The sequence below is a fragment of the Hylaeus volcanicus genome, chromosome 5, assembly GCF_026283585.1.
Source record: "Hylaeus volcanicus isolate JK05 chromosome 5, UHH_iyHylVolc1.0_haploid, whole genome shotgun sequence".
In the NCBI taxonomy this organism is placed as follows: Eukaryota; Metazoa; Arthropoda; class Insecta; order Hymenoptera; family Colletidae; genus Hylaeus; species Hylaeus volcanicus.
This window is the reverse complement of record NC_071980.1, coordinates 29053932-29062183: the sequence shown is the minus strand read 5'-3', so window position 1 is coordinate 29062183 and position 8252 is coordinate 29053932. Positions and strand designations below refer to the sequence as shown.

Sequence of the window (8252 nt, the reverse complement as noted above, 5' to 3'; positions counted from 1 at the left end):
GAGAGAGAGAGAGAGAGAGAGAGAGAGAGAGAGAGAGAGAGAGAGAGGCAGGGCACCGTAGCCAGATCAATACACACGGCCAACCCCGTAGTAACGCATAGAATACCTTATTCATAACATACCGCTGTGTCCAGTGTTTTCTTTAAACCCCCGTCCACCCTCGTCGGTGTGGTCGCGGGCCTGTATTTACGTCGGGTTTTTGAAAAAGACCAGGGATTAAAAGAGATCCATCCGAGACCCTCTGGGGATTAAGCGCCGGTTTGACCGTTCTCCTGCTTGTTCGACGTTTAAGGCTGGGCTTAACTCACCCCGATCTGGGGAAGATGGGGCTGGAGGACCAAATAGGCTGGAGGAGTAGTTATTCCTTGAGAAAACTGTCCAATAATCGTGTACGAGATACATTAGGAAAATCAGAAGAATAAAGCGAGGAAAGCGTTTACTGGAACCTCGGAGTCCAATGACCTTAGATAACCAAGATGCTTCCACCTAGTCCAAGATTCTCTACCTATCGCGGAGCACTTTCGACCGAATCTTCCTACGAGCAACTTCAGAAATTCCAGTTCTCCCAGGAAAAATCAGAAGGCGAATAAAACTGCGAATAAAGCGAAAAAGCTAACCTTACCGAAACCCCCGAGTGAACGACCTCGGATAACCAAGATGCTCCCACCTAGCTCAAGATCCTCTAACAATCGCAGAGCGCTATCGACTGAACCTTCCCTCGAGTAACTCTGGCTATAAACGAGTCAGTTTCCAGGACCAAATTCGTAGCCTTCTCCGTGTTAATCCCCGAAAACTGAGATGCCGACAATTTCGTCGCTAGTTCACGAGTCCCTCGGTCGTTCGACGCAACGCAATAAGTCGACTTTACGAGCGGAACACTCGCAGTTGCGTTCCGTCCTACAGGAAACAGAACTATAAAAGTCCCTTTTGTTTTTTTGTCGCTCGCGGAGAATCTCCACCGCTGGCTGGGGATACATACCGACCCGTTCGAAGCACGGAAACTCTCGAGCACTGTTAATCCACGAAACCCGAGCACTCGTTGCAAAGAATGCACTTCCGAGCTGAAGAAGACGACTCTCTCCCTCTAAATCTGATCTTTTAGGCAAGCTAGGAGCGTATCGATTCGAGCCTGTGATATCGTCAGGTGGCGTTTTACTGGAAATAACGTTTTATTTAAAGACCTTAGAGGACCCGCACGACACTATCTCGATAGATATTTTGGGAAGCTATGCAAGGAAAGGTTTCGATTTAAGGATCATGTCGATTAGTTCGGAGAATAATTCCTGTCTGAGACAGACTTCTGACTCGTTTCATATTTAAACTCTCTGCGTTAGAATCTTTTTCGAAGTCTTACGAATGTTACAGTTGAATCTAACTAGAACCAGAGAAAAATCGGCGAATTCTCTCCCCTTCGATCCAAGGAATTGAGAACAGAAGAAAACGAGGTGACAACGATGATGTCAATTTCCATAAAGAGCAATTTGAGGTGCGAGGTCTCCCCATTTATTTCTAGAGTTCGTCAAAACGAAGAGGAGCGTGAAAAGGGAGCCCGCGAGACAAACCAATGGTGGAAAAAAGAGCGATCGAACGTGGAAAGGCCAAGACGGAGTCAGGGGTTCGGAGCACGTACACTCTGCATATTTAACGCAATCAGAATGCATTGGACCAAGAATATCGTGGAAGGAGACGCAATTTTTCCAGGCACAAACAAACGACCCCGGCGAACGTGAGTACCATTGTCGAAACCCAGATTCCCGTGAACTTTGAGAAATAACTACAGACTGCTTCCGGTTGCAGTGGACAAACTACGGGAGCGTGCAATACGAGAAGAATGGTTCCTGCGACCGAGTATTCCTTCAGAAATTTCTGCTACGGTCCATTCTTTCATCCTGACCGATATACACGAACAAATTAACCCTAACCCTGGTAATCCAAACAAATATTTTCTCAATCCTTAAGGTACGTACTAATCCTGCGTAGTGTCCGCGCCTCCCATACCCAACAATAAGGAGTCAAATAAGAACACGAAACGTAGGCTACGGGATTGGTCGCGTAGGTAAAGCGGTCGACTGTGAATCCGAGGATCGTGGCTTCGAATTCCCGTGCTTTATTTTTCGTTTAGACTCCTACATATGGGGGCTCGTCCGGGATGGGGGGTTACAGCGGCAGAGGACCGGCCAGTCACGATGAACAACAATGCCACGCGAAGGACGGTGGAGCGGGCAACAATGAGGCGTCGAGAGAGAACAACGTTCCAGAAAGAGAGAGGGGAGTACACTCGCGAAAGAGGGTGCGGCGCGCACTGCTCTTGAGACGCAAAACCCGAGAGAGAAAGAGAGAGGGGAGTACACTCCAGGGAAGGGGCAACTTGTGGTGTGTCGGAGTGAGACTCCCAAAAAGAAGAGAAACAGCGAAAGAGGGTGCGGCGCGCACTATTGTTGAGACGCGAAACCCGAGAAAACAGACATTCGAGGGCGAATGAATATCAATTCAGGATAGCCGAGTGTAGTATCCGCGCCTCCCATACCCAACAATAAGGAGTCAAATAAGAACACGAAACATAGGCTACGGGATTGGTCGCGTAGTTAAAGCGGTCGACTGTGAATCCGAGGATCGTGGGTTCGAATCCCCGTGCCTTATTTTTCGTTTAGACTCCTACACCTGTCTAAAAGGACCTTAGAGGACCCGTACGACACTATCTCGATAGATATTTTGGGAAGCTATGCAAGGAAAGGTTTCGATGTTTCGTGAAAATTCGATTCTCCTGTGGATTGAAATACATTTTTTTAAGGCGGTGCTCTGGCATCGTTATAATCACTGCTTTGGAAGTTTCAATTCCTTTAATAGATAAACTTCAAGTGAAATGTGAAGAAGGAGGATGTTCGAATAGTTTCTATCGTGGATCCACTTTTTCACGCACAGAATAGCAAGAACACCTGAATTACAGAAAAAGCAAATTGCAAACCTTTGCAGCCCTCGCGTTCGAGTTACGTTAAGAATGTTGGACCCAGGGAGCAGTTTTGAAAATCGACTTTTGGAGAGGTTTTCGATGGAAATATAGCCAGCTGCGGCGACCGCGCAGATTAAATTCGAGAAACCTGAAAGCGGTTTCGTTTCGATCAGATACGTTCCACGGGTTCGAAAAGCGGGCCACGTAATGAATTCGTGCGCCCTTCGTCGATGACCTGGTTCCATTGCGAACGACGCTATGCTAAATGAAGGTACGACCTTCCAACACGAGGGTCGCGCGAGGTCGCGGAAGATTAGTCGCCGCTCCTTCGCAAACCTGAATTCCTCGCGTTGAAAATCCATCGGAGTCGTCCACCCTGATCCGTGACTTAACGTTCTGCGCCCCTGTTACCCATCCACTCGATCTTCTCGATTCGAACGATATCGATGTACTCTTTGAAGAATTTGGCTACTTTGGAGGCTTGGCTGCTATTTCAGACTTTGTCCGAGAAAACTATCAAGTACATCGACTCGAAATTTTGTGTGGTTGTTTGCTTATGTTTCGTTAAGATATAGAAATTGTTTGGAGCCTACAGAATGTATTTTGTGGAAGTAGCGTGCGATGTTTGCGATAGGGTAAGTAGTGTTTGAAATTCGCGCGGGAAAGCAAAGGGTCGGGCGCGGCATCGCGCAGGCGCGTGCGCGAATAAATCGGTGGTCGAGGTGGGCGGACAGGAAATTAAAAGCCTCAATTAGCGCAGCCTTGTAACCTTGTCAGCGAGTTCCTCCCGCTGCAAGAATCGATACGACCCCTATAGACGCGCAAGTAGCACGATCGCCTTGTCAGATCCCGTTAGCAGCGCCCAGAAGAGAATCGACTTTCCGATTTAATCGCATCGCTATCTTCCATTTCGACGAGACGGGTGTGCTACGTCTGCGTTTTACATTGAAATTTCACCGACTAATTTTTCAACCGATCGAAAAAGTTGACTTCAAAGTAGTTTTCCTCGCATTTATACCGAGAAGAAAAATTACGAACCTTCCTCGAAATGTACAATTCCTCTCTTTACAAGTAACCAATGTATTAAACGAAAGAGGGTAAATTCAAATGAATGAACAATCAACATCTCGGTCTAAAATACTCAGTAATTTCACCTAAAAAAAATTCCTACCAGGTATCGAACGAAGGGAAAATTAATGAAATAATTTTGATGAAATTTCGAAGACGAAGGCTTTACTAGGGGGGCGTTCAAAGACGCTAGAGACGCGCGGTGGTCGGAGCAACCCTGTTTGTTTGCTCTTTCGCAAAGTCAACAAAAATTTCGCCGGCCCGACACGAGCAGCGAACGAACGAACAGTGGACAACGGTCGAGCCAAATGTAGTTGGCCGAGCAGCCAAATGAGTTTGCGTCTATTATTACGCTACACCCAGCCGTGAGCCACGAGCCACCACGGGGCCCGGCTATACTGTCTGTACTTGCTATAGCGTCCACTATATGCGTGCTACTATAACAGTGACTCTTAACCAGCAGCAGAAAACTGCTCTGTGTCGTCAATGTTTGACAACAGATCGAGAAGAGTCGACGGACAATCCTCCGTAGCGAGTAACAGCGAGCTACTGGCTGCGAACTTGTGCAGCGGCGCTTTCCCTAGACCACGGCTCCATTTTTATTTTTCCTCGACAGCCTCGTTCATATTGCGACGTTATTTCATGATCCACGCGTCGCCGTGACCGAGCTGCTGGTAATTAAATTCGAACCCAAATGAACCCTCTTGTTCGCGACTTTCTCTCCAATTTTCGACGAGCATTTTCCCAAGGGGAGAGGGTGAAATTCATTGACTGGGTCAAATGCGTGTATTTCTCCCATTATTCTTCGATTTTATTTCGTTATACGCGGAGAGAACTGTGGCGTTGATTGACAGGATAAATAATATTCTTTCAGCGTCAAACGGGAGGCTGTCGCGTGGTCTTGCGTTTATTGTTATTAAAGAAATTTTTATTCATCTGTAATTATTCGATCGAGGTTTAAAACATTGAATGTACCTCCCGAAAGCAATCCTCATCCATCCCTCCGTAAATATTTCACTTTACAACTAAAATTGAGAATGTTCATTCATCAAGCATCAAACATCGAAGTGTTCATACTTTGTTCGTACTTGTTATCTGAATACAAATTCTCCTATCTGTTAGCGCAGAAACGCGCGGTTAATTTCCTTCCGGAATTCGTAAAATATTGCTCGGAACGTACCTTGCTCGAGAGAATTACGACGACGGAAGAACAGAGCTCGCGCGCGCGTACACGTACGCATGAATGCATAATTATTGCGAATGTTAATTACTCCCGACAACGGCACATGTTTACCATTCACACACAGAGCCTGATAAGATCGGATAGAACTGGAGAAACAGCAGCGATCGCGATAATAATATTCGAACGTGCCTCGGCACCTGTGACCCACTTCCAAACCGAATAAATGGCGACTTTGTTTTTCTTACCTCTGCTCGGTGCTGGTTTTCAATTAGAGCTGGAATAATGTCCCCAAGGTAGCTCGCAGATAGGCGAGATCTAGATAAAAACTTGGATGCAGATACTTTATCCATTACTCGACGAGCTCGATAAAGAGAGCTTTGCATTCGTTGTTAAATGTCGTTTGTTACTTGAAATTTCTTTTGGATGAAGATTTCGCCCATTTTGAAAGCTGGGAATCGAGAAGGAGAAGATCAAAGGAGATGATAGTCGAAAAAATCAGACTTCATAGGATCGAATAATGATTATATACTTGAATGATATCGCGACACGTAACCCACATTCGAGAACAAATTTCGAAGTTGAAAGCAGAAGAGGAAAGAATAAAACTCGCGGTGACCGGATTACCGAATTCTTGGCACTGTATTCAAAATATCGAGCTCCTTCCAGTTTCCGATCTTCCACTTGGACATATCCCCATGCCATTTGTGCGTTATTAAAAGAACAAGATCATAAATCTCCTGGCAGAAAACCCTTTAGACGATTAATCGCAAGATTCCTTTGCGCAAAAGTAATCCTAACGAATCCGATGTTATCGAAGGCAGTCGACACGAGGATCTAGCGAAAAGTGATAAATGGATCACGTAGGGAAGTGATCCAGAAATTTCAAAACGACCACCACGATCCATCGCGAATATTGGATAACGGGCTAAACGCAATTTCGGCGAATTGATCTAGGTTTTTGATTCCACGTAACGTTGCGGACCCGTTGTCGCGTTATTTATTAAAACGCGAAACTATTCCGCCCCGCGACGATTCCGTGTGTCATTATTTGCCAACGTTGGCGGTCTATAAATATTATCATGGCTTCATAATGCCTGCCTTCCTATGCTATTTTCGTTTGCTCGAGCGACTTGCCGATCGCTTTCTCGACGTCCACGCGAGAAACGATACGGCATCGCGGTTCAGTCGAGAAACACGTGCCTCCCGAAGAATTCTTCTTAGGGCTACGTAAAGGATATTGGCGCATAAAGCCGGTTGTTTTCGCTACGCAACCGCTTATGAAATTAAAACGTATGGTTGGGAGCAGCTGTTGGAAGTGGCCTCCATTGGTAGCGCGTCGATACACGTTACGTATCATCGATTGGCTCGCGTATTTGACACTCACGGCTGATTTCTTACGGTACAGCAGGCAGCCGCTTTGTAATACGTGGTTGCAATTCCTGAATATTTCGCACCGTTATGTAAGGAAAGCTCTGACAAAGTTGCTGTCAAGGTTCGCGAGGCGTTCAATCTTTCAATGTCGATTCCGACGAGTCGCGACTTACTTAAGAGATTACGCCACCTCGACGGCGACTAAGCGGAGGGTGGATTTGTGAATTCCTTGGAAAACCACCCCCCCCCCCCCCCTTAGAATAAAATAAAATGTTATAAATAAAATAAAATTTTATTCTAAGGAAATCTCGGTCGAATACAATTTTTAATACAGTAAAATTAACGCTACTTGTATATCACACCATAAATAATGGCAAAATAAAAGTATGCAAACTCTTGTTGCACCAATCATTCTCTCACCGGAGTGTTGACAACATTATTCTACAACGATTTGTGGCACAAACCGGTATTGCACTTGATACATGTTGATATAAACGAATACATAATCGTGCCACAACAATACCATCGTAAATTTATGATAATTGTAAATAGACGAGCAACTGGATGCAACTCATAGGATGAGGGATTGGCAGTTGTTGGTTGGCTGCTGATCAACCGTGAACATTCTCACGGCGATCTGCTGCCGCGAGTCTTTAAAGAGCTAGATTGTGTTTCATAATAAATTACGCCGCGACGGTAACAACGTTATTAAGCATCTCAGTTCCTTATTTCCCATTCTTTGCGACATCGATCAAACGTTGCGTAACGGCTGACTTTCTTCGAATTACCTTTGATTTTGGGAGGATCGGATTCGGAGAATAATTCCTGTCTGAGACAGAATTCTGACTCGTTTCATATTTAAACTCTCTGCGTTAGAATCTTTTTCGAAGTCTTACGAATGTTACAGTTGAATCTAACTAGAACCAGAGAAAAATCGGCGAATTCTCTCCCCTTCGATCCAAGGAATTGAGAACAGAAGAAAACGAGGTGACAACGATGATGTCAATTTCCATAAAGAGCAATTTGAGGTGCGAGGTCTCCCCATTTATTTCTAGAGTTCGTCAAAACGAAGAGGAGCGTGAAAAGGGAGCCCGCGAGACAAACCAATGGTGGAAAAAAGAGCGATCGAACGTGGAAAGGCCAAGACGGAGTCAGGGGTTCGGAGCACGTACACTCTGCATATTTAACGCAATCAGAATGCATTGGACCAAGAATATCGTGGAAGGAGACGCAATTTTTCTAGGCACAAACAAACGACCCCGGCGAACGTGAGTACCATTGTCGAAACCCAGATTCCCGTGAACTTTGAGAAATAACTACAGACTGCTTCCGGTTGCAGTGGACAAACTACGGGAGCGTGCAATACGAGAAGAATGGTTCCTGCGACCGAGTATTCCTTCAGAAATTTCTGCTACGGTCCATTCTTTCATCCTGACCGATATACACGAACAAATTAACCCTAACCCTGGTAATCCAAACAAATATTTTCTCAATCCTTGAGGTACGTACTAACCCTGCGTAGTGCCCGCGCCTCCCATACCCAACAATAAGGAGTCAAATAAGAACACGAAACGTAGGGTACGGGATTGGTCGCGTAGGTAAAGCGGTCGGCTGTGAATCCGAGGATCGTGGCTTCGAATTCCCGTGCTTTATTTTTCGTTTAGACTCCTACATATGGGG

The 8252-nt window shown here is 45.6% G+C and overlaps 1 protein-coding gene and 1 long non-coding RNA gene across 2 annotated transcripts in view; one reads left to right on the top strand and one right to left on the bottom strand.

Moving 5' to 3' along the window:
* LOC128876884 (uncharacterized) overlaps positions 1–8252 on the bottom strand; it is a 139373-nt gene that overhangs the window by 123722 nt on the left and 7399 nt on the right. The window lies entirely within an intron of this gene.
* The window catches only part of LOC128876894 (uncharacterized), a 6986-nt gene continuing 6155 nt past the window's right edge, over positions 7422–8252 (top strand). The window contains exons 1-3 of the long non-coding RNA XR_008457146.1: positions 7422–7559; positions 7628–7840; positions 7912–8040. This is a non-coding gene — a long non-coding RNA (uncharacterized LOC128876894). The remainder of the gene's footprint in view (positions 7560–7627; positions 7841–7911; positions 8041–8252) is intronic.